Source organism: Scyliorhinus torazame, chromosome 3 (assembly GCF_047496885.1).
Source record: "Scyliorhinus torazame isolate Kashiwa2021f chromosome 3, sScyTor2.1, whole genome shotgun sequence".
NCBI lineage: Eukaryota > Metazoa > Chordata > Chondrichthyes > Carcharhiniformes > Scyliorhinidae > Scyliorhinus > Scyliorhinus torazame.
The window spans coordinates 87,380,322-87,395,942 of NC_092709.1; positions in this window are offsets into that span (position 1 = coordinate 87,380,322).

A 15,621-nucleotide genomic window follows, 5' to 3' on the forward strand; every position below is an offset into this window, starting at 1 on the left:
GCTCACTGCAAACACTGACACTCCCCAAGCTCTTTTTTCCAAAACTGCAGCTCTCTGGAAACACACAGTCACACACAAGCTGCTTTTCAAACTGCAAAACTGCAAAATGGCTGACCTGACCTCAGCTCCACCCACTCTCTGACATCACTGTTTTCTTAAAGGTACATTGCTTAAACATCCATGTCTTAAAGGTACTCTCACATGACACCTGAAAAATGCTCGTAGTCTCCCAGTTGAAGTAAATGCTTTATTGAGTAAATTTGTTCTCTCTCTCCAGAGCTTGAACTAGACGTTACATTAACATGATTGATTAAGAAGTACACCTGTGCTGAGCTGTCTGTCTGTCTCTTTTCACTAGCTGCTGTTCCTGTGAAGACACTGATCTTGGCTTTCGTCTGTCTATTTATACATCTCTAGTGCTCCCTCTCGTGATTACTTAGTTGTAGTGTATTTACATTAACCCCTTGTGTACATGCAGATATGCAGATCAGTACAGAGATCAACCTCTCCACCCTGTGCCCTGGGGTGGCGGGGGGACCTGCTGGAATTATTGACGCTTGAAAAGGTCAAATTTGAACTGAGGGGAAGGATGAAGGGGTTCTACAATTCATGGGCGTTACTCATTATGCACTTTCGAGAATTGGATCACATCGAACATTAACGGGAGGGTTGGGGGAGGGGACTGTATGTGTTAATGGTGACTATGGGTGATTCCTGATTCCTTTTTGTCATTTGTTTATGTTAACATGCAGGCTAATGTTTGGGGTTTGGTGGGAGGATGGGATCGTTGTTATTGATATGGGGATTGACATTACAATTGTTGTTTATTGTACATTTGGGAGAAAATGTGAAAGAGGAGAAAAAAAAGGAAAAAAAATGATACATCACATCCACTGAGTTTTTATCTACCCACTCACCTCACTGTACAATTCCAATCATTGAGCAGAGTACATTTACAATGCAATCCTCCAGGTACATTTTAATGGAAATATTGGGCTGGATTTTGTATGGTGCTATTGTTCCTGCGCCCCCTCTAAAATGTCAGATGTAAATGTAAATATGCCAATAGAGATTGTGTTTTGTACAACTGGGACTGGATTCTCAACCGCCCGTCACTGATGGCGGAGTTCTCGATGCAGTGGAGAATTCAGCGTCGGAGAAAAACAGGATCGGCGCCTGTCCAATGCTCCAGTCCCCTGCTGGCAGTAGCATAGAGGTCCAGGCCCCGCACCAGCAGGAGGATGCACTCAGCCAAATTGACCTGTTTGCTTCCTATTAACGGGCTGAACACCAGATTCGCCATGCCTCCATGATTCTCCAGTCCTCTGGGACAGATATTTCCCAGCAAGGCCTTGATGTGGTAGACCTCTCAGTGGGCCAACGTGGTATGGATTTAAGGTAGTTGCCCCCCCCACCCCCCTCATAATGCAAATCCTGCCCACCCCATACCAGTCCCCCTACCAGATCCCCCACCAGACCTCCCATCAGAGACCCCCAGCAGAGACCCAAGAATAGACCACCATCAGAGACCCCAACAGACATGCCTCCATAACAGATATCCCCTCATAACAAAGAACCCCCCATTAGTCACTCCTGTCTGGAATCTAAAGAGCAGTCCAGACAGAAAATGAAAAAACCCACTGCTTTAAAACTCACCTGTCTCCTACTGCTCCTGCCTCAGGCAGAGAAAACAGCAGTTGTAACTTCGAGAAAGCAAAAACCTGCATTACTAGGGTTTAAACCTCCTCAGATCCTTTGATTCAATTCATTTCAAAGAGAAAAAGCTTTTACCAGGCTATATTTGACAGCTTCCAGACAGCCAGATGTTGGGTTGTTTAATTTCATTTCTCTTCTTGACTGGATCTCAAGTACCCTGCTCTGAACCTGACCACAATGTTTATAAACATCTAGGAGTTAAGTGCTTTTACTTCTTCTTTTTCTCAGCAGAAAGCACTTAACTGTTTTTGATGTGGTCATGAGTTGTCAATCATATCTAGATGTTTATAAAATTGCGGTTAGTTTCACAGGGAGGGGGTGTACTTGAGATCCATTCAAGTTGGCTGGACAGCTGGTTCGTGATGCAGAGCAAAGCCAACAGCGCACATTCAATTCCCATAGCGACTGAGGATATTCATGAAGCCTTCTCAGCATTGCTCCTCGCCTGAGGTGTGGTGATCCTCGGGTTAAATCACCACCAGTCAGCTCTCCCCTCAAAGGAGACAGCAGCCTATGGTCATCTGGGACTATGGTGACTTTTTACAATCTCTAAATGAATGTATATTGAAATTCTGATGTCTTTAATTTACCAAGCATTGTGAACATGATGTAAGATGTTATTCTGTGCAACTTGGCATCTATGCTTCTCTGCATTAGCACACTACTACACTTCCAAAGCCCTTCATTTGCTGTAAAATGCTCCAAGACATCAGAGATCATGAAAAGGGCTATACAATTACAATCTCTCTGTTTTCCATTGTTCTAGGAAAGTGATACACAATCCTACAAATGTGACTGAACACTATACAGATGCAAGCACTTGGCCTGTTTCTGTTGTCACACAAAAACTGATGGAAACCTGAAGACGCAATAGGACGGAGTTGAGGCCATTTAACAGGCTCACTGAAAAGCGATGAACAGTGTGATTTATGTTGTAAGAGTGTTGAGGAAAAGGTGCATTGACATTGGACATTACAGTGAATAATTAGATGTTATTACACATAGATTTATTTTGGAAAGCCAAAAAATCTGACTTCAATCACTTTGAGCATTGCAAGTGAAAATTATTTTGACAATAGCATTTTAAAAGGAGTTTCATGTAAACCCTCAATTAGGAACATAAGGGAATCAGACATGGGAACATGAGTAGGCCATATACCTCCTTGGAGCTGTTCAATAGGAAATGGGTAAACCTCTCCAACTCCATTTTCCTACCCTATATCTCTTAATTCCCCGAATGCCCAAAATAATCTATCAATCTGAATCTTGAATATAGTCATTCACTGTGAATCCATATCTCCCTGGGGAAGAAAGTTCCAAAGGGTCATGATATTCGAAAACATTTCTCCTCATCTCAGTCTCAAATAGCTGATCATTTATCCAGAGACTGTGACCCACAGGACTCTCCAGTCAGGGAATATCAGCAGCTCACCTCTTATTCGTCTAAAGTCCAAAGTACATACACTCAATGGAGTCAAATTGAACTCAAAACCTGACCTCCACAGCTGCTGTCAGAGCTGCTGAGTTTTTACAGCACCTTCTGTTGTTTGGGAGGAAGGGGAGAACCCCCGGCCATTATCAGTTTTGTGGCGGGGGGGCGGGGGGGGGAAGCCTCCGATAATGTTGCTGTTGTGGAGGGAGAGTCCCTGATATCTTGTGGTGGGGTGGAGAGATGGGGGCAGTTTAAGATCATTTCTGATCGGGACGCTTTGTAAAGAAGGTGCCCCATACTCTGTGGAGCCAGCCAAGCTGGTATTAATAGGCCCCACCCGGCCAGACTGATGCCGTAAACCACTCCCCTGATATTATTTTGTCAGACTGCCAGTAAATCTGATCTGAAAATTCAGCAGTGCCTCTGGAGAGCTACACGCTGGTTTTCAGTCAGAACCTGACACTCTGACACACTGTGGGAAAATTCCGCCCCAGGATGTTTGCCATCAGGTCCAGGGGACTTGTTGACTTTTAGTCACATTAATTTACCTGGTACCTTTCCTTTACTAATATTAATTACTTTAGGCGGAATTTTCCACTCTCACTAGTAGTGGGCCGGGGCATTTGGCGTGAAGGGAAAAATTATTTTCCCGCTGGTGGGAAATTCAGTTTGGAGTTTTGTTCTCCCAACAATGATGATGGGTTAAAAGTGGGTCAGATTTCCCGCTAATCTATGTCGGGAACCATGGGCGTCATTCTCCGACCCCCCCAGCGGGTCGGAGAATGGCCGTTGGCCGCCGTGAATCCCGCCCCCGCCGCCCGCCGAAGTCTCCAGTACCGGAGATTGGGCGGTTGGCGGGACCCCCCGCTCAATTCTCCGGCCGGATGGGCCGAAGTCCCGCCCAGAAATCGCCTGTCCCGCCGGCGTAAATTAAAGTTGGTATTTACCGGCGGGACCAGGCGGCGTGGGCGAGCTCCGGGGTCCTGGGGGGGGGGCGCGGGGCGATCTGACCCTTGGGGGTGCCCCCATGGTGGCCTGGCCCGCGATCGGGGCCCACCGATCCGCGGGCGGGCCTGTGCCGTGGGGGCACTCTTTCCCTTCCGCCTCAGCCACGGCCTCCACCATGGCGGAGGCGGAAGTGACTCTCCCCACTGCGCATGCGCGGGAAACTGTCAGCGGCCGCTGACGCTCCCGCGCATGCGTCGCCCCGAATGTCATTTCCGCGCCAGCTGGCGGGGCAACAAACGCCATTTCTGCCAGCTGGCGGGGCGGAAATCCCTCCGGCGTCGGCCTAGCCCCTCAATGTCGGGGCTCGGCCGCCAAAGATGCGGAGCATTCCGCACCTTTGGGGCAGCGCGATGCCCGTCTGATTGGCGCCGTTTTGGGCGCCAGTCGGCGGACATCGTGCCGTTGGGAGAGAATTTCACCCCATATTTGGACTCATTTGCATCTCATGAACGCTCATTAAAATATAAACTCATTGGAATTACTTTCCCCTCCCCTAAAAATTAAGTGCCTCACCAGCAGATTATTAGAACGGTCTGTTTTACAATAGCAAAGAAATGGCCACACCTGATATGCTTCACTTCATCCACAACTTGGAAGTAAAAAGATGCTGCTTTCGCCTTCCTTTAATACAGTCCCTGCTGAATATCCGGTGCCCATACCATGTGCCATGGTTGGGCACAGGAGGTACGAATAGCACGGAGGGGTAAGACTGAGACAGGGCTGTGGGGGGAGTTAGGGGAGATGAGAAGGGAAGGTGAAAGAGACAAGACTAGGGAGGAGAAAACCATGAGGAGAGGGGTAAATTGGAGACAGGCCTGAAGTGCAGGGCAGCACGGTAGCATTGTGGATAGCACAATTGCTTCACAGCTCCAGGGTCCCAGGTTCGATTCCGGCTTGGGTCACTGTCTGTGCGGAGTCTGCACGTCCTCCCAGTGTGTGCGTGGGTTTCCTCCGGGTGCTCCGGTTTCCTCCCACAGTCCAAAGATGTGCAGGTTAGGTGGATTGACCATGCTAAATTGCCCTTAGTGTCCAAAATTGCCCATAGTGTTGGGTGGGGTTGCTGGGTTATGGGGATGGGGTGGATGTGTGGACCTTGGGTAGGTTGCTCTTTCCAAGAGCCGGGGCAGACTCGATGGGCCGAATGGCCTCCTTCTGCACTGTAAATTCTATGAAAAGTGGGGGAAGGGGAGTGGGAAGACGAGCAGGGACGGATAAGATTGAGGGAGGATAGGGGGAGGAACATGAGAGGGAGGGGTGAGATGGAGACAGAGCAAGGAGGGAACACGAGAGGGCATGGGTGAGACAGAGGCAGGACTAAAGGAGTTGGAGAAAATGAGAGGGAAGGGTGAGTCAGAGAGATGACTGGGGTGTGTGGAGGGCTAAAGAACAGAGTGGAAGAGTGAAAGACTGTCCCGGGGGCAAAAGTTAAAGCAAAGTCCTGAAACGTTTCAGAAACTGCCCTGGCATTGTGGCCATGCTGTCAGAAGCATATTTAGGAAGTTATCCTGAGGTTTACATGATATGTTGGAGCAGGCATTTTCAAAGTGGGGGTCGTGACTCGCGGGTGGGTCGTGGGCGGGTGTCGGGAGGGTCGCGGAGCCATCCATCGGAATTCACGTGCAACAGCCGCAGCAGTCGGCTTTTAATAATGCCAGCTGCGAGCGGCTTTGAAAATGGCGGCCGCGACCAGCTATAAAAATGCAAGTGCACTGCGCATGCATGCCCACTCATCAGTGCGTATGCGGCCGGAAGAGTTGGGACCTGAACCCGGGGTCAAAATGCGATAGCGGCATGATGATGAACAAGGCTATGATCCCCCTGGATGTCCAGCTAATTTGTGATCACAGAAGGCTGTAAGGTTTTCGGGCAATTCGGCCCTTTTTGGACTGCCCAAGAATAAAACTCAGAGACTGTAAACTGACTTTTCAGCCAAGAGAACGTAACCAGTTTTCCCAGCAGGCTTGGTCCGCTGAGCTGAGTAGGGACATAAGTATTTACAAACCCCCCCCCTAGGAGCTACAACGAAGAAGGAGCCAGACAACGAGATGAGATCACAACACAGACAAAGGGGCATGGGAATACACAGGGGGCCTGCCTGCAAGCAGGACAATGGGATGGTCATAGCCCCATGCAAATGTAAATGACCTGGCCTCCACCAGAGCAGAATCCAATTAACACCCCATCAACATAGCGAGGTGAGAATAGCAGCCATCTCCGGAGCAGCTGGAAGACACTGAAATTCTTCACAAGAGAGCTTAACCTCGTTATCCTAAAAAAACAGACTGTCTGGGCTCAGTACATTGCGCTGGAAAAGCCCCTTGAAGATAAGCGGTAGAAAAAACCAAGTTGGAGGCGGACCTGGGGGAGGTACTCCAATCTTGACAGAAGCTACCGGCAGGAACTCACTGGGAGAAGGGGGCGGAGTCAGCGCCAAATTCAAATCGCGGACGGTAGAAAAAACCAAGTTGGAGGCGGACCTGGGGGAGGTACTCCAATCTTGACAGAAGCCACCGGCAGGAACTCACTGGAAGGAGGGGGCGGAGTCGGCGCCAAATTCAAATCGCGCAGGTCTGCCTAGCTGGAAGGAGCGGACCTGCGAGGAATACCCGGAAACAAACAGCTCTGACCGGCTCAAAGGGGGCGGGACCAGCGGGAACTTTAAACTTGGACTGATACAACGCAAAGGAGGAGGAAAACCCGGAAGTCGACAGCTCTGACCGGCCCAAAGGGGGCGGGACCAGCGGGAACTTTAAACCTTACCTTTTCAATGCAAAAGGGGCTGGCCGAACACAGGACAAAGCCAGGTAAAACAATATAAAAGGGGCTGTGTTTTCGATTGAGGGGCTCTTGGCTCTTGGCTCTTGGCTCGACCTCTCCACCTTTGACTTGACCTCTGCAGCCTGTGACCGTAAGTACCCTGCAGCAGCTTGCGAAACTCCCTTGACTTTAATAGTGGTTGAGGCTTTGGGGAAGGGAACTTGATTTGTGTTTTTGTACTATTGCTAAAACTGTGTAACCATAAGATTTTTCGTTGTGTTCGTTATAGTACTTTTGAATAGACTTATTTTGTGTTAGAGTTTAAGATTTTATTATATTTCCTTTCTGTTGATGATTTTGACCTGGGTTTTGCAATAAACCTTGATTTGCTGATAATTGGAGTCGTTTAAATTCTTCAATCTTTCACCAGCGATCTCTGACCAAGTCATTGTTAAAATATTCCTCACCTTAATTCCGGGTTCAAGAATCAAGGGTCATCTTGAGCGATTCACTCAGGACAGGCTGCTGGTTAGGTAATAAACAGCAGTGTCCTATTCTCTCTTGGGAAAGCTACTCTAGCGAAGTAGGAACCGGGTGGGTGTTGCACCACCGGCAAGAGAGAGAATCACCTGGGTATTGGTAGGGGTCTGAAGATCTGTGTGATATAAGCCTCAGGCTGCCGGTTAGGGATAAACGGCAGGCTTGATTCAGTGCTCTCTTCAGTGGAAGTGTCCCAGTGCGGCATCCCCTGGCCTCTGAAGTTTCAGTGCCAGCTGGAGAGAGACACACACAGGTACTCAAACCCCAGATATCGGCCCAGTAGTGGAGTTGCAGAGATGGCACCCTCTACAATGGCGACCGCGGCAGGACCTCGGTGGTTTGGAGTATGTGACTTGGCAGAGGGGGTGAGGGAACGAAGTAAAATGGAGGAGAGAATCTCCTCGTACTTGTGGCAAAAGGTCAACCTCACCAAACCTTGGGTCTCAGAACTGATCAATGCGGAGCAACCGGTAATGGCAGCGGCTGCATGGACAGAAAGTAAGGCGCACAAAAAGCACTTGGAGAAGGCAGTTTGGCTGGTTTGCCTGTCCGAGCAGGTAGTCAAAACAGAGCAAAGGGTCGAAGAGTTAGAGCAGGAGTTGAGAGAAGTGAGGGCCAGCGCAGGGGACAGCGCTAGTGCAGCGGAACGACTGCGGGAGGAATTGGCAGAAATTAAACAGGACAGCGCGAGCGCAGCGGAACGACTGCGGGAGGAAATGGCAGAAATGAAACAGGAAAGCGAGTCTAACCGGTGTGAGAAGGACTATCTCCACTGCCAGATAGTGGAGGGTAAAGAAAAGGAACGGAGGCTCCAGGAACTCTATGCTCGGAGTACAGAGCAGTGTAGGAAGCTGGAGGGGAAGTTCCGGGACATCCAGGCAGCGTACCGAGTGGCTCGCGAGGAAGTAGGGGACTGTGCCCATGGGCCGTGCCAGGCACGAATAACGGAGTTGGAGGAGGCCTTGTCCAAGGTCAGGGGACAGATACACCTGGTAGGTCCAGGGGGGTTCCCAAGGGGCAAGGTGCTCCTCGCAGCGGATGATTCCCCACAGGCCAAGGGGAATAGACCGCCTCCTGAGGCACCGGGATCGTGCCCGGGTCGGCAGGCGGGGAACGGACTGCACGTTCAGGGGCAAGTCCAAGGGGGGTCGGCAGGGCACCCCCAGCTGGAGGCGTGTCCGCCTGGTTTCGTATGTGGGTCCCCATGGGATGGGAACAGACCACTGCCTGGGATGCCGGTGATGGGGCCGGGTCAGCAGGTAGGGTTTGGACCGCCCGGTCAGGGGCAGGTCCAAGGGGGGTCAGTGGTGTATCCCCAGATAGCGGCGTCTCCTATATGGGTAGCTAGCCCGGGGACAGGGGGGCTACCCAACGGGGCAGGAGAGCTGGACAGTGGGGAGGAGGAGCAGGAACCCCAGGTAGGGCAGATGTGCCCTGTCAGGCAAAGAAGGTATGGTCCCCCAGCGGGGCTGGCAAATAGGGGGCCGGTTGAGGGCGACATTATCATTCCTCATGGGGCACCCGCGCTCAGGGGGATGGTGGCCCACGTTCCCAGGCTAACTCCAAAAGGGGATCCGTCGCTTCATTTTATGGAGGTGGAGCAGGCCGCCAGCATTAATGACTGCGACGAGGGGGAGCAAATAAGAATGCTCCTGATGACCCTAGATGCACAGCTATGCAGGACAGTGACCTCTGGGAATGGGGGAAGACCTGACACATGGGCGGCAGCACAGACTGCTGTTCTGGAGGCGATGGGCTTGAATCTGGGGAGCCCTTTCATGAGGGTGGGGGAAACCAAGCAGCAACCAGGGGAATCTCCCACCATGTTCGCAGACAGGCTGTGGACTGTCTATATGGAGGCATGCGGGGTTCTCGCGGATAGACGGAATTTAGATGAGAGAACAGCCCACTGGCTGAAGACCCTCGTAGCTAACTGTCTCCCTCACGTTAGGGCAAAGGCCGAACACTGGTTCGACCCGCAGAGTCCGGACCTTAATGAGGCAGAGGTCCTTAGAAAACTCACCCTTGCATATCGTAATGGGGAGAGGGGTGAGGACAAGCCCCTTAAGGGTAGGGTGCATGAAATCGCGCCAGCAGCCCCTAAGAGAGAGTGGAAGCATGAGGGCACCCGGACCTCCGACGAGAAACCGGTATGCTACGGGTGTGGGAAGGCCGGGCATTTCAAGAGGGAATGTAAAAACCCTAGCAAGCAGGAGAGGGCTCCCGCAGTAGAAAGTCAGACCCCGGCGGCAGGAGCAGCTGCCCCGGGAACCATCGAGATAAGTAAAATTTTAGCCCTTTTGCAAGGCTCAGGACAGGTGGCAATGGCAACGGGCCAGGGCCTGCCCGCACCCACACCACAAGAACCCGTATGACTACCCAGGGAGCAGCCTCAGGAAAAAGGGAGCGCAGGGGTAGTTCTAGCCCCAGACCCTGGTCCGGTCCAGGTGCAGGGTCCCATTCTGGAGGCTTCCTCAGCGGCTATTTGCAGTTTAAATCCCTTAAGGTGGGACCCATGCGAACGCCACATCAGTCAATTTAAATTGTTCCACCCCATAAGGGCAAGAAAGAGCAAGGTGGGGGGAAGACTGGGGGTGGTAGTGGAGAAACCCCCCGCAGAATTAACGACGGTGGGGGAGGTCCCTGACTCCACGGTCACACAACCGGTGACAAGGTGCTGTCCCGAAGGGGCAGTCCCAAAGAAACCGATAGTGCTGCAAGCACCCAGCCCAGGGACAGTAACGATTCCCAAGCCCTTACCTGTGGGTCAGGTGGCCTGCCTTAGTATAGAGGCTAAGGAGGCGGAGGAAGTGGAAGTATCACCTTGGGCTTGGGAACCAGTCAGGGGACGAAGGAGCAATCGGGTCTCCAAGCCCCCTCTAAGATGGTCCCCATCACACCTCCCTAGAGCCCGGTCCCGCAGTAAGGGGGCCCGAGTAGGAGGGAGCGCTGAGGGATCCCCGAACCCTGTTGGGGAAGGAGAGGCAAGGGGCAGCCCGAACCCCCGGGAGGGGACGGTCTGGCCCGAGCCGGTGGACCAAACAGGTGAACTGCCCCAGTTTAGCGGGGCACAGTTTTAATTTGGCCACCCGGAGACGGGTGGCATTGTATATATAATTTTTCCCCCTGCTAGTTCTAATTAGTGTGTAGTGGTGTGTGAATTATTTAGGATCGTGGGATCACAGAAGCGCCTAGTGCAATGGTAAAATGATGAAGCAGCAGGCACTAGGACCCTGGTGCAGACGGGCTGTAAACACAGAATCACAGACAGGCTGCGGCAACTTCAAAGCGGGAGCTGCTGCTGCCGCCGGATAGCGGCAGGCACTAGGACCCTGGGGAGCCGGGCTGTAAACACAGAATCACAGACAGGCTGCGGCAACTTCAAAGCGGAAGCTGCTGCTGCCGCTGGATAGAACCCATGCACTTTAAGGTAGGTAGGGCTGTAGAGGCAAGGATGTGTTTTGTTTTTTACAGATGGGGCACCCGACGATGTGGAGTTTGATGATCTTGGCGATGGTGGGACCGGGAGAACTCCGCAGAGGCGAGACAGAAGAGTCCTTCGACTGACCGGGTTAGGGTGACTGAGGGCAAGCGGGTGTGTTTAACCTGTGAGGGGGATGTTCCTTTGGGGAGATGGTGGTGGCCCAGGAAGCTGAGGCTGGACATGAGGGATCGGTCCTCGGACTGGGAACGCCTGGACACCAACACCTACCGGACCATCACGGGGTCACCGGGTAGGATCACCGTTTGCTGGGATAAGGGGTGGGCTTCTGACCAGGGCATTTATTTGTGTTCATGGGGATCTACCAAGGCATGTCCACAAGGGGCACTAATCACTTTTGTAAGGTGGTGGCAGAACCCAGGGAACGGGATAAATTGACCGCAGTGGGGAGGGATGTGTAACGCCCAGGGAAGGGATGACTGTAAAAGCTACCGAACTGCTGGTTCAGGTAAAGCGACCCCTGCCCAGAGCCCAACCGATCGACCCTCACAACTGTCCGATCACCACCAGGGGGGGCCTGAGAATGGTTTAGTGTTTGCCCCCACAAAGAAAATGTTGTACAGGGGGTACATTATGCTGTCGCCTCAGTTGGACTAAACCTCTCAGCTGCAGGTATCGACGATGGAGGAAAAATGAAGAGCCTTCAACGGGGAGAAGCGAAGTGCAGCCAAGAAAGGAGGATCCTTGGTGAAATAAAGAGATGCAATTGTAAATAGTTGTATGGATTCGCGGGTTTCAGTTACTTGATTGTGATATATGTACAGGGACCCTTACGTTTGGGGTTCCGGTGAAATGTGTATATGTTACTGTGTGTTTGAGTTAAGTATGGTCTTGTCTTTCCCTTTCATTGAAATCAGGGGTAGCCTAGATTAAGGGAACTGTCTTGGGACTTGTAGTTTCGCATGTTGTTGGGGGGGGGGGCCTACGGTCCACAAAAAAGGAAATGATTGCCCTTCACCTGTGTCGATACGGTCCAAGCAGGTAGGGACGTATCGAAGGGGCATCTGTAAGGTTTTCGGGCAATTCGGCCCTTTTTGGACTGCCCAAGAATAAAACTCAGAGACTGTAAACTGACTTTTCAGCCAAGAGAACGTAACCAGTTTTCCCAGCAGGCTTGGTCCGCTGAGCTGAGTAGGGACATAAGTATTTACAAACCCCCCCCCTAGGAGCTACAAGGAAGAAGGAGCCAGACAACGAGATAAGATCACAACACAGAAAAAGGGGCACGGGAATACACAGGGGGCCTGCCTGCAAGCAGGACAATGGGATGGTCATAGCCCCATGCAAATGTAAATGACCTGGCCTCCACCAGAGCAGAATCCAATTAACACCCCATCAACATAGCGAGGTGAGAATAGCAGCCATCTCCGGAGCAGCTGGAAGACACTGAAATTCTTCACAAGAGAGCTTAACCTCGTTATCCTAAAAAAACAGACTGTCTGGGCTCAGTACATTGCGCTGGAAAAGCCCCTTGAAGATAAGCGGTAGAAAAAACCAAGTTGGAGGCGGACCTGGGGGAGGTACTCCAATCTTGACAGAAGCTACCGGCAGGAACTCACTGGGAGAAGGGGGCGGAGTCAGCGCCAAATTCAAATCGCGGACGGTAGAAAAAACCAAGTTGGAGGCGGACCTGGGGGAGGTACTCCAATCTTGACAGAAGCCACCGGCAGGAACTCACTGGAAGGAGGGGGCGGAGTCGGCGCCAAATTCAAATCGCGCAGGTCTGCCTAGCTGGAAGGAGCGGACCTGCGAGGAATACCCGGAAACAAACAGCTCTGACCGGCTCAAAGGGGGCGGGACCAGCGGGAACTTTAAACTTGGACTGATACAACGCAAAGGAGGAGGAAAACCCGGAAGTCGACAGCTCTGACCGGCCCAAAGGGGGCGGGACCAGCGGGAACTTTAAACCTTACCTTTTCAATGCAAAAGGGGCTGGCCGAACACAGGACAAAGCCAGGTAAAACAATATAAAAGGGGCTGTGTTTTCGATTGAGGGGCTCTTGGCTCTTGGCTCTTGGCTCGACCTCTCCACCTTTGACTTGACCTCTGCAGCCTGTGACCGTAAGTACCCTGCAGCAGCTTGCGAAACTCCCTTGACTTTAATAGTGGTTGAGGCTTTGGGGAAGGGAACTTGATTTGTGTTTTTGTGCTATTGCTAAAACTGTGTAACCATAAGATTTTTCGTTGTGTTCGTTATAGTACTTTTGAATAGACTTATTTTGTGTTAGAGTTTAAGATTTTATTATATTTCCTTTCTGTTGATGATTTTGACCTGGGTTTTGCAATAAACCTTGATTTGCTGATAATTGGAGTCGTTTAAATTCTTCAATCTTTCACCAGCGATCTCTGACCAAGTCATTGTTAAAATATTCCTCACCTTAATTCCGGGTTCAAGAATCAAGGGTCATCTTGAGCGATTCACTCAGGACAGGCTGCTGGTTAGGTAATAAACAGCAGTGTCCTATTCTCTCTCTTGGGAAAGCTACTCTCGCGAAGTAGGAACCGGGTGGGTGTTGCACCACCGGCAAGAGAGAGAATCACCTGGGTACTGGTAGGGGTCTGAAGATCTGTGTGATATAAGCCTCAGGCTGCCGGTTAGGGATAAACGGCAGGCTTGATTCAGTGCTCTCTTCAGTGGAAGTGTCCCAGTGCGGCATCCCCTGGCCTCTGAAGTTTCAGTGCCAGCTGGAGAGAGACACACACAGGCACTCAAACCCCAGATATCGGCCCAGTAGTGGAGTAGCAGAGATGGCACCCTCTACAAAAGGCAGACCCAGCATGTTGGTTCTAGGTACCAAGGAAGCTCTCATACCTTCAGTCTCATGGAGGTGCCACAAATCTTTGAGGGGCCTCGGCGCTTAGAGGGTTGGTTCCTTGCTGACAAAGGGTACGCCAGAAGACAACGCTAATGATACCTGATCATCGACCACAGAGCGCATCTGAAGAGAGATACAATGCAACACAGTCCACCACAAAGTCCTTAATGCAGTGAACAATTAGCCTCCTGAAGATGTGTTTCTGAGGTTTGAACTGGTCAGTTGGAGCTCTCCAATACTCACCACAGAGATTGTCCCGCATCATTGTTGTTTGCTGTACCCTGAACAACTTTGGACTGTAAAGAGGGGACGTATTGCCTGAATTGACTCTCATAAAGTAAACGTAATTGCAAAGTGCTTTATGGAGAAATTATAACATTAATTGTGATGACTACTTGTACCATCCACAAACAATAGACATCAGGACAACAGCAGCGGGATCATCACTAACATTGATGGGCACTTCTCCAGAGCACAAAATGTTGGGCTGAGATTTAAGGCTGACAGCTGTATTGCTGAGCCATCAATGTCACATGCGATGTGCATTTCCTGATGATGCAGGTGTGGAAATAAAATTACAGTCTACTCACTGTGGTGAGATTGTGTGAGAATTAATGCAGCTGAAGATTTAGATGGGAGTTAATTGCTGGGCGTATGTTTGACCCACAAATGAACATGAGACATTGAATCACATTGAATATCTATTGAATGCGTGAGATTTGGAGATTATACAAAATATATTTACAGGAGTGAAAAATATAATGTAAAGTGCCATAGTCGCAGGTGACCATAGGCGGCTTTCCCGTTTGAGGGAGAGAGCTGACTGGTGATGATTTAACCTGAGGATCACCACACCTCAGGCGAGAGGCAAAGGTTGAGAAGGGGGGGCAATGAATAACCCCAGCCGGTACGGGAATTGAACCCGCGCCGTATGCCTCACTCCACATCGTCAACCAGCCAATCAGCTTACTAAACTAACCGGCCCCCAAATTGTCAATGTATACTGGATTACGCACACACTTGGCTTGTTGGGAAGGCCGATCTTGCCTTTTGTTCAGGTACAATCTTTATACTCTGGGCAGCACGGTAGCATAGTGGTTAGCACAGTTGCTTCACAGCTCCAGGGCCCCAGGTTCGATTCCCGGCTTGGGTCACTGTCTGTGCGGAGTCTGCTTGTTCTCATCGTGTCGCGTGGGTTTCCTCCGGGTGCTCCGGTTTCCTCCTACAGTCCAAAGATGTGTAGGATTGGCCATGCTAAATTGCCCTTAGGTTAGGTGGGGTTACTGGTTTACGGGGATAGGGTGAGGGTGTGGGCTTAAGTGGGGTGCCCTTTCCAAGAGCCGGTGCAGACTTGATGGGCTGAATGGCCTCGTTCGGCACTGTAAATTCTATGATTCACCAGCCAGCTCTGTGGCCTGTTTCTCGATTGGTGAGAGAGTCCTCAACTCCAGGATTCCTTCGCAAGTCTTGGCTCTTTCACTTTTGTCTTGGGCAATCTTGACTTGCATAAGATCAGATAGATTGACGATGAGCACTACGGATAAAAGAGCATTTCAGAAGCATGAATGCCTATTGTGGCTGCTCAGCCCTCCCAGTAAATGATTAGTGGGCAGCACGGTAGCATTGTGGATAGCACAATTGCTTCACAGCTCTAGGGTCCCAGGTTCGATTCCGGCTTGGGTCACTGTCTGTGCGGGGCCTGCACATTCTCCCCGTGTGTGCGTGGGCTTCCTCCGGGTGCTCCGGTTTCCTCCCACAGCCCAAAGATGTGCAGGTTAGGTGGATTGGCCATGATAAATTGCCCTTAGCGTCCAAAATTGCCCTTAGTGTTGGGTGGGGTTGCTGGGTTA